At 43.5% G+C, this 9,940-nt stretch overlaps 1 long non-coding RNA gene across 1 annotated transcript; it reads left to right on the forward strand.

Annotated features, from left to right (window-relative positions):
- The first annotated feature begins 7,320 nt into the window (after positions 1 to 7,320).
- On the forward strand, positions 7,321 to 8,946 carry LOC136514313 (uncharacterized). Its single transcript, XR_010773603.1, has 3 exons — positions 7,321 to 7,844; positions 8,072 to 8,268; positions 8,363 to 8,946. It is a non-coding gene; the product is annotated as an uncharacterized lncRNA (long non-coding RNA).
- The last annotated feature ends 994 nt before the right edge of the window (positions 8,947 to 9,940 follow it).

The following is a 9,940-nucleotide window of genomic DNA, read 5'->3' on the forward strand; positions in this document are numbered from 1 at the left end:
ATCGTCCAGATCAATACAATACACCAAAGACACAGGACGTAGGGTATTACGTCGATCAGACGGCCTGAACCTGTCTAAATCACTGTCTCTGCGCCTTGTGTCACTATCTGATTCCTGATTACGTACATCCCTACCGACAAATCTACCATCATGGGATACCTCTCAGTGGACTGCCAAACATATTCTATCGATAGGCCCACTACATGACGTGCTTCTAATTTTTCTAACATTTTGATAGTTGATAGGCCACAGAACTCGTGAGGATGGCAGATGAAGCTGCCCAAGCACTGCACGCCAGTAGTGGGCAACCACATGGGCCGCTTCACGCGTTTGCTCAGGTGAAAACAAAATACACACCCACAGACTCCGTTTGCCTCACCGAAAAAGCGAGCACACTGTTGTGAGAAAAAAATACTATTCCAGCTAAAAAGATAAGTCAAAAAGTACGGATTATAAGACAAACTAACAGGGCCATAATCTCATATCGTCCATTACAATTATTGTATTGCTAACATACCATTTGTTTGGTCCTGTAGAAAATCAAGGAAAATTGCAGGAAGCTTGCAGCAAAGCTGAACTGCATGAGCACTCCGTGGGAGCCACCCGTCGTGTCCAGTCCTCTACACTCGAGCCCCCTGGCGACGGCTTCAGATCTGAGGAGTGCTGGCACTTCAGATCTGTTCGGTTGGCTGGTTTATATTGTTGCTAATTCGTTTATGTAAGAAAGAAGTACTACTGATTAGTTTACGTAAATAGTAACAATATGAGGGCTGGCCAGCCAACCCAGCCATCCGCAGCCCAGCGATCAGGGCGCCCAGGATCGATGGCTGCTGGCACTTCTGCTGCGCGCACAGTGGACCCTCGGGGGAATGGGCCCCTTGGTCCATACGACGACGAAGACGCCGACGCCGACGCCGATCAGTACCGCGTACAGCACCACGGCTGGTACGGCGACGAGTCCAGGGGTTGCAGCCCCCTCAATACCACGACCCTTCGGCAGACGCGTGGGACCCTGGGAGCCACAGGAGATCGGCTTCTCACAGCTGCCTGGTGCACCCGTTGGCACACAGACTGAGGCCACGAGACTGAGGCCACGTTTAGTTCGCGAAATTATTTGGATTTTGTAACTGTAGCACTTTTGTTTGTATTTGGTAATCAGTGTTTAATTGTGGACTAATTAGGTTCGAAAGTTTCATCTCGCGATTTCTCACCCAACTGTGCAATTAGTTCTTTTTCGTCTATATTTAATGTTCTATGCATGCGTCCAAAAATTCGATGTGATGGATAAAAATCAAAAAAATTTGGAACTACACGTAGGCTGACTCGCAGGTAATTGTGTTAAGTTTCCTCAAATACTGCATTAATTTTGTTATTTCTTACCTCCAGGGTCCTAGTGACAACCGGAGGTTGCACCGTGCCCCACGCCAGCGTGACCGCACCGATGTTGCGTTCACTCCGAACCTGATGTCCTCGAGGCGCAAGAGGCAGAGGCGACACGCAGGGTGTACACTCCTGACAGTTAGGGTTGGTTCGCCGTAGTGCAGTACCTTCCCTACTTTCGTATTGTATATTAGTAGATTCTAGCGCACTGGACTTGTCCTGTGAGTGCCTGTGTACTTGTGGAGTGGACTCAATGTATGAAATTTGTGTTATTCATTTAAATTGTGTCGCAGAATTTCCCGTTGTGCACTTAGACTCGATTGATCGACTTCGACGCGTCGGCCGGACAAACAACAAAGAGGTGAACACGCAGATTCGTGTCAGGCTTTGCCGTGGCAGCCCTCCCGGCGCTGCAGTATAATACTGTCGCGCCAGGCGGGGTGGCGCGGCAAACCCTTCTCGCGCCACCCCACCTGGCGCGTGGACATGGCACGGCAAAGCCGCCGACGTCGAAATACGGTACATCAAACTGTAAGCTAGCCCTCGTTTAGTTGCGGACGGAGTCGGCGCCGGCAGACACACTGTGGCTACAGTGTTTACTGTAGCATTTTGTTTTTTATTTGGTAATAATTGTCCAAACGTTGACTACTTAGGCTCAAAACGTTCGTCTCGCAAAGTACAATCAAACTGTGCAATTAGTTTTTGATTTCGTCAACATTTAGTACTCCATGCATGTACCGCAAGTTTGATATGATGGGGAATCTTCTTTTTGCATAGTGCTAAATTCTGGAATTTGGAGTAACTAAACAGGCCCCTATATTATATGCACGAAAATGGAATGGCCAAATAATCTGAAATTGAAAGTACCAAGCTATAGTGCATAAGTCTGCAAACTGTTCGTCGAAATAAATGGGATCCGATACATCTAGGCTTTTCAGATGGATTGACAGCGTCTAGCCTTTTCAGAACCTATAGCATCTAAGGTTTTTGCAGATTTCGAATATATTTTTCAGTAAACGAATTTAGGTTTTTCAGTGTCCTTCGAAATAGACTTTTCAGTGGTAGTACGTAGCCTTCTCAGAAGCATTTACGCCTATTTACAACGGCTACTAAACCTGCCTCCACCTATATATATGCATTGCTGGATGCATTGCTACTATTTTCAAAACGAGTTTTTATTTTCGTTGGAGTAGGAATGTCTGGAGAGTCGTCTATAAGAAAGGGGAGGAAAGGGACTCCCATTGTGTGGGAGGGGTCTCTTGGTCCTGATTTCTTTAAGGAAGCTGTGTATGAGTTTTCAGTTGAGAGCAAAAGTGATTTCACCCGGGAGGCACCTCTCAGAGGATACGATAACCGGAAAGAAGATTGGCCAAAATTTATGCATGATGAGAACTGCTTAGTGCAGATGTTCACCGAGGGGATGGATGGAGGCCGTCATTTCTTCAAATGCCCGCGAACATGAGTAATTGTTATTACTATTCGTTTGTTAAATATGTTTCTCTTCTTTGCTACAACTTATAGGAGATATTTATTACAGTCTTCTGAGGGCGAAGAAAAACTACGGGTTCACTGGGTGGGTCGATCCTCGTTCTATTTATCCGTATCAGCAGTACATCTACTACCTGCAGGACCGTATCTTTGATCTAGAAAGAAAAGTTAGCAGCGGTAAGAAGGACGATGACAACAGCAATGGTGCCGGTTCACAGAAGGCACTCTGCACTGATCCATATTGCAATTGCCCTTATTCACAAGAAGAAGGGGCCTCCGCCACCACCGCCTACACAGGGAGGGTACTGTGGAGAAGGTTCTACACAATTTGCTTTGTGGCCACACTAGGAGTAACATATCTTACTCACGTGCCATATCCATGTGTTTGTTATTTGGTTTAATTATCTAAGGCATGTTAGGTTTAGTTCAGGACCTCTTTACCATTGTTTGGTACAGGTCCTCACATGCCATTTCATATGTTGTGCGTGTTCAACTATGTACTGCAGTACTTCTTTGCTTTTAATTCCATTACGTCAACTCGCTACATTACGTCGTCATTGTTGAAATGAATGAAACAACAACACAGTTACAAAGTGCAGTAAATGGACAAATTAACAAATACATTACTTGACTAAAAGATGCAATACATAGCAGCGCAATGAAAAGTCCAGTACTTGACAACACACTAAAAATTCCAGTACATGAAAACACAGTGGAAACTACAATCTTAACAACATTATTCATGACTAAACCATAGAAGTACCAAATTTAGAAAACTACTGAGTGCAACGAGGCCACTTTTTCTTCCTCATAGCATCGGGATTCTCCTCAGAACACGCTCAAGCTTCTTCTCCTTCTGCTCCCTGCGCTGAGCAGCATGCCTCATTTCAACCTCTTCTGCGCGCTCCTTTTCTACTGCCTCCTCTTGGCGTCTCTTCTCCACCGACTCCTTGCGTTTCGCCTCCCACTTCTTCAATTTCCCCAGATACGACTTGTGTTCCTCTTGATCTCGGTGTCGATCCACTGCTCAAAATCATAAAGCGGTGGAGGGGTCTGCAAAACATGCAACTGTTACACATACAACCTAATAAACCATGCATGATTTCATATGACACATAAAACAATATTGCACAATATCAATTTCTCACCATCAACCCAATGCGGATCTGACAAGGTGTAGGGTCAAACACGTAATTGTCACACATCCAGTACCTCTGCTTGTACGTTTCCTCCTCATCAGAATCACTACCTTGCAAGGATCACCGCAGTAGCACATCGGCACTGGAATACCACTAGGAAGTGGCAAACGGGTGAATGCAGTTTCCACCAACGTCCTATTCCAAATTTTGAACAAATCAATCCTAGGGTTTCCATTTCGTTCTAGGAACCGAGAACAATAAACTTTACAAGTCAATCGTAGGGTATACCTTGCTTTGGAAGATTTACCACGCCTTGGCATCTCCGGAGGCCAATCTGTACGGAGGACGGAGGGAGGGGGTGGTGGAGGAGGGAGATTTGGAGTGGAGGAGGGCGAGATCCAATGGAGGAAGAAAGGGACCGAGGGAGAGAGGAGAAACCGACTGAGCGAAGGAAGAGGAAGGGAGCGAGCGCGCAGTTCTGTATCCACCCCTGTTGTGCCAGGCGGGGTGGCGCGACGATGCCGTGCCGGAGTCAACGGCGCGGTAGGGTCCGCCACGTTACCCATCAATGCGCGGCTGACCTGCCAGCGTGGGACTACTGCCGCGCCAGGTTAGATGTGCAAATAAAAAAAGGGGCCGTGTTATTTTTTAAATTATTATTAAAAAAGGTTAAAATAAAAAAAAATCTCGCTTCAAACCTTGTGCTGTGTACACGTGCGCTCCGTCTACCCTTGCTCTGCTTGGTGGGACATGGCCTCCCGTAGCCCCCCACGCAACGTGAATGGCAGGCTTCGCTTGCATGTGATGCAAGCACTGGTGTACGTTTAATGGCAGGCTTTCGCTTGCATACTGGCCCATGCTCAGCAGGTACGCATAGTAGTACGACGTTTGCTGGTCTGTGTCCTTTCATTTCTGACAATTTGCTTTTGCTTGCACGAAGTTTGAAATTTTAAATAGTGGAGCTTCAAATACTAATATCTATTTAACCATATATCTGATTTGTAATTTGCTCTGACCATAATATTTCTTATGATTTTATCTACAAAATAAAATAAGATCCCACGTGACCATATTTACTTGAAGAAAGAAAACAATGACATATCGATCCTACATGTCATACTTACAATATTGCCAAATTTTAGTTTGGCTATCATCAAAGCATTTTTTTACTGCTCCATATTTTGGCTCCATCAAAAACCAAATAATATTTTTAGGCAACATTTTGTCATGGCTTCGTTAATAAAATTACTACAAAAATATATTTCATAATTAATTTAATGGTATTTATTTTGTATCATGAATATTACTAATCTTTTATATAACTTCAGGCAAAGTTTATCAAAGTTTAAATTGATTGGCTTCCTGAAAAACAAGAATTGCATTTTTTTAGACAGGCAGTATGTACGGTGCATATTCTGTCTCATCTTTATTATTGGTATGGCGCTTCCGTATAGTGCATGCGGCTTGAATGCTTTTTTGCTGCCTGTGTACACTGCAGTAAGGGTCCACTCCATGGGTTGCATGGTTCTGACTCAGGTCTGCTAGGGGGTGAGACCATGGGGCCTGCTCGTTCACGGGTACTACGTGAGACAACGTGAGACAAGTGGTGGTGGTACATGGGAAAGAAGGTGCATGGAGACCATGCGCACATTTTGTTGGCTAATGCTTGTGCGTATCGCACTAAAGACGCACGCAGCCGGAGCCTTGGTCTACATGGCATTATTAGTTTCGTTCTTTTGAAGTTAATTTTCTTTTTTTTGGATGGATACTTTTATACAACAAAGTTAAATTATATGCAAATACAAATCAGAATCTGAACTTTCTGATTGGTATTAGTTTCCGGAGATATTTATATCCATATTTGTATCCGACCAAAAATATGATAAATAATAATATTAGCATCGATTCTCTATATCCGATCCGTTTCTACCCATACGCGACACAGTCCTTCATGTGCAAGCAAATATTTTTAGTGCCTATAACAAAACCCCCGCCCGGTCACCAGTTATGGCATAACCGTGCTGCACGCTTTACTCCTGCTGGAAATGGGTAATGCCGACTGGAAGAAGCACGGCAAATAAAAGTACCGTAAAAAGCGGTCATGACAAAATGCATGCAGGTTCCTAAAGGTGTTTGGTTCGAGCTACTAAACTTTAATAGCTACTAAACGATTTAGTCATTTTTAGTAACTCCAGAGTTACTAGAGATGACTAAAGCCTTTTTAGTAGCTTTTAGTCATAGTGTTTAATTGAAAAGTTACTAAAGTGACTAAAAATTACTAAATTTAGTATCTACTAGCTAGGCAAACCAATCAGGCCCTAGGGTTGTGGCCGATAGAAAGATTGGCGCAGATGACATTCTCGTGCATGTTAATGGACCACTCGCATGCGAAGAGAGCAAGAGTTCCGATGTCAGCGTTTCTAAATGGAGTAAGTAAAGTTGGTTTGTCACCGGCTATACGGGTCCTTTTCCATTTTTGGTGTTTGTGGTCCACTGGGGTAGGCTGATATTAAAGTCGGCTGATAAACCGACTGAAGCTATTTTATCGTGAGAGAAAAATACTGTAGATTCTAACTGATAAGTTCAAGCGAACAGGCCCTAGTGGTAGTTACCCTCCGTTTCATTTGGATATATATATATATATATATATATATATATATATATATATATATATATATATACTAATTTATATATATTTACGATAATTTTATATACTAATTTACAATATTGTCAATACATATTTACGATAGTTGGGTTACTATAATACACGGAGATATTTACCATAACGTTATAGTAAAACACTTAGTAAGGAGTTACTATAATCACATAAATTAACATAGTAATTATCGTAACTCAAAGTGGCTACAGAATAAGTTATTTTGTAGCTGTCCACTTTGAGTTACGATAATTACTATGTTAATTTACGAGATTATAGTAACTCTTTACTAAGTGGTTTACTATAACGTTATGATAAATATCCCCATGTGTTATAGTAACCCAACTATAGTAAATATGTATTGACATTATCATAAATTAGTGTATAAAATTATCGTAAATGGAGGTGGCTACAGAATAACTTGTTTTGTAGCCGGCTACTGAATAGCCTAGCCTCTCCCTATATATATATATATATATATATATATATATATATATATATATATATATATATATATATATATATATATATATATATTACTACTGCCAGAGCCTCCTGCTCGGCTCCAAGGCCCACCACCGCTCCAAGTGGACAAGCTCGGCCCAGCCTCAGCAGCCGAGCGGCATCACCGGCCGCTTCCACCCCACCCCCACGATCTCACCGCATCAATCCCACCCCGACGCCAGTTGCGCAGTTTTCTTCCGATCCACCTCCTCGCCGGCGCTGGCGCCCACCCCGTCCTGCAGCTACGGTTCCCACCCAGCACCACCGTCAGCCGTGCTCGCCGAAGCCCCCGCGAGCACCGGCGGTGACACCGCGAGCCGCACGGGGTGGGCGACGGGCGCAGTTGCGGATCTTTGGACGCAAGCTTCCCCGGTGTCGCCGCCTCCACCTCGCCCTGCAGGAGTCGCATCGGCGCCACCGCCTGCCCCCGCCCCTTCGCCCACCTTACCCCCCGTAGCCTGCTACATCAGACAGAAATTAAAGGACTTGCAAGACCACCTTGGCTCGCCGCCCCTGCGAGCTCACCTGGCTCCGTCGTGCTCCCCTCACCCATTAGTTCTCCGCCGCCACGGGATGCGACCGAGAAGTCCCAGGTGAAGGCGGACAGTCTTACTCGGTCGGTGGCAGCGCCGGTTACTGATGCTTTCCCGCGTAGATGGAGGCATCTGGTCCGTCAGGTATCCCTATACCCTCCTTCAGTTTTGGAAGTGTAACATTCTGTCGTGTTCGTCCTAATAAGGAATTTTATGTTCAACATTAGGTTCCCATTTGATTTTAGGTTTGATCTGTATGTCTCGTGTGGTTTTATTTGACCAGCTGATGGTACGCTGGGATTTTTTTTGTGTGTTCTGCATCAAAGTCCAATTATTGTAACTGATGACTCCATCAGCCTCTTTTTGCATAGGGAGCTGCTGATAGACTGGATCCCATGGACACCAGTGTTGGCGGAAGGCGGTGCTCACCATGCTGCTACTGCTTGCCAAGGATATGGTGGTGCAGCTGGCAAGGACCGGTCGGTAGGTGAACGTCGGTAGCCCTTTCTCGTTTAGGCACGGTGGTGCAGCCCTCCCCCGTCCTCCCTGTCACGATGGCGGACAGCGTGTATGTAAACAAGGGTGTCAGCTTGCCAGTAAGCTGCAAGGAACCAATCTGCTCACTTTTCTCATGGAAAAGAATTATGATTCCTCTTATTTAGGAATAGTCATTGAAGGCTCCCCTGGTCAGGCAAGGTCACACTCGGAACCAAGCAGGCCCTTTGTCTCCTCTGGTCTCGAACTCTAACCCTCAGGTAATAGGTTTGGAATTCAGAGTAGACACCACCTGTAGCCTGTCTTTTAATCGTGGAACATTACACCACTTAAATTAATTGTGCATTTTTTAACTCAATGCTCTCATGATTTGAGTTTGGAAGTTGAGCCGGGTCATCACGGCTTGTTGTGGAGAACTTCTTATTTGTTATTGATTCATGAAAAAAAAGGTGTGATTTCAATTTTTTTGTGCAAAATAATATTTGTGGTCAGTCTAGGTCATCTACAAATAACTAAGGATTTTATAGTTCATCCATTTCATTTTTTGGTAGCTAAGATTTTGCATCTACATATGTAATTATTTGTGTTTCAGAAACTAAATTGATGATAGCTTGTATATAATTAAGTTTACTATTCACTCATAATATAATATGCTGGCTTTTAGATTATGAACCCATGACATTTTCATGCATTGCTTCTGTTTGTCTACCGTCGTTTCATTGTCTATTAGATTATGAATCAATGACATGCCACATTTTAGACTGTGGTGTTGATGCAGGTGTCGGCAGATGAAAGAGCGGACTCGCAAGGTCGACGGCGGAAAGGAGATGCGAGCCGGTGATTGCTATCATGGTTACCTCGTGCAGCAGCTCTTTGACATGCCATGGCCTAAAATTGGGGACAAATACCTTTGTAATAATGCAACACAATTATCTCTGTTCTGATATTTTGTGAGGCTGTAATGTTGCGCCACTGGAGTTTTAGCTTGTAAGCTGGCATCCCCAACACAAGGTTCAAACTCACATGTGCTTTCAATATAAGCACAACATTTCCAGAACATGAAATAGTCCTGATTCGATCTTTAATTCAATTTTGTTATTTAAAATCAGTGTAGTCTGTTTCGTATTAGTCTCATGTCCTAGACACCTCCAGAAATGGCAACTGTGAGCGTGGGATTGCGATATTCATGTATGCAAAACCTTCTCCATGCTCCTCTCAAGCTCATGTAGTTTTTACTAATTATACAGGGGAACTTTTTTTCCTTTTCTTAGCTATCCATTTAAATTGATAGTCACAAGAATGTTAGTCCTGATTCAATTCAGATCTTACTAGATAGGAACAGAAGTTGATATTGTATTTTTGTAACTGCTTGTCATTTTTCTTAGATTATATACCATATTGCTTTGATGCTTCTGCTTGTGAGTACAGGTTTTAACTAAGTTGCTGTCAACTAGCTTTTTTTCCCAATGGCTTGTTTGATCATGCAATCCACAGCTGATAATACAATGCATATCTCATGCCCTACATGTGATGGACAATAGTTATATGCCTCAATGTGAATTCAGCTTCCTTCATATTGGCATCATTAATCTGTAGTGTTTGGACAATTATTTTTTTTTTAAAATCATAATGCCATTATTTGGGACAAGGAAACTGTATGATAGACTCCAAAAAATTTATGTTTTTCTGTGCACACATGGGTGCTAGCTGTCACCATTTACACAGTATGATAAACTGCCTTTTTT

Source organism: Miscanthus floridulus, chromosome 16, assembly GCF_019320115.1.
Source record: "Miscanthus floridulus cultivar M001 chromosome 16, ASM1932011v1, whole genome shotgun sequence".
NCBI lineage: Eukaryota > Viridiplantae > Streptophyta > Magnoliopsida > Poales > Poaceae > Miscanthus > Miscanthus floridulus.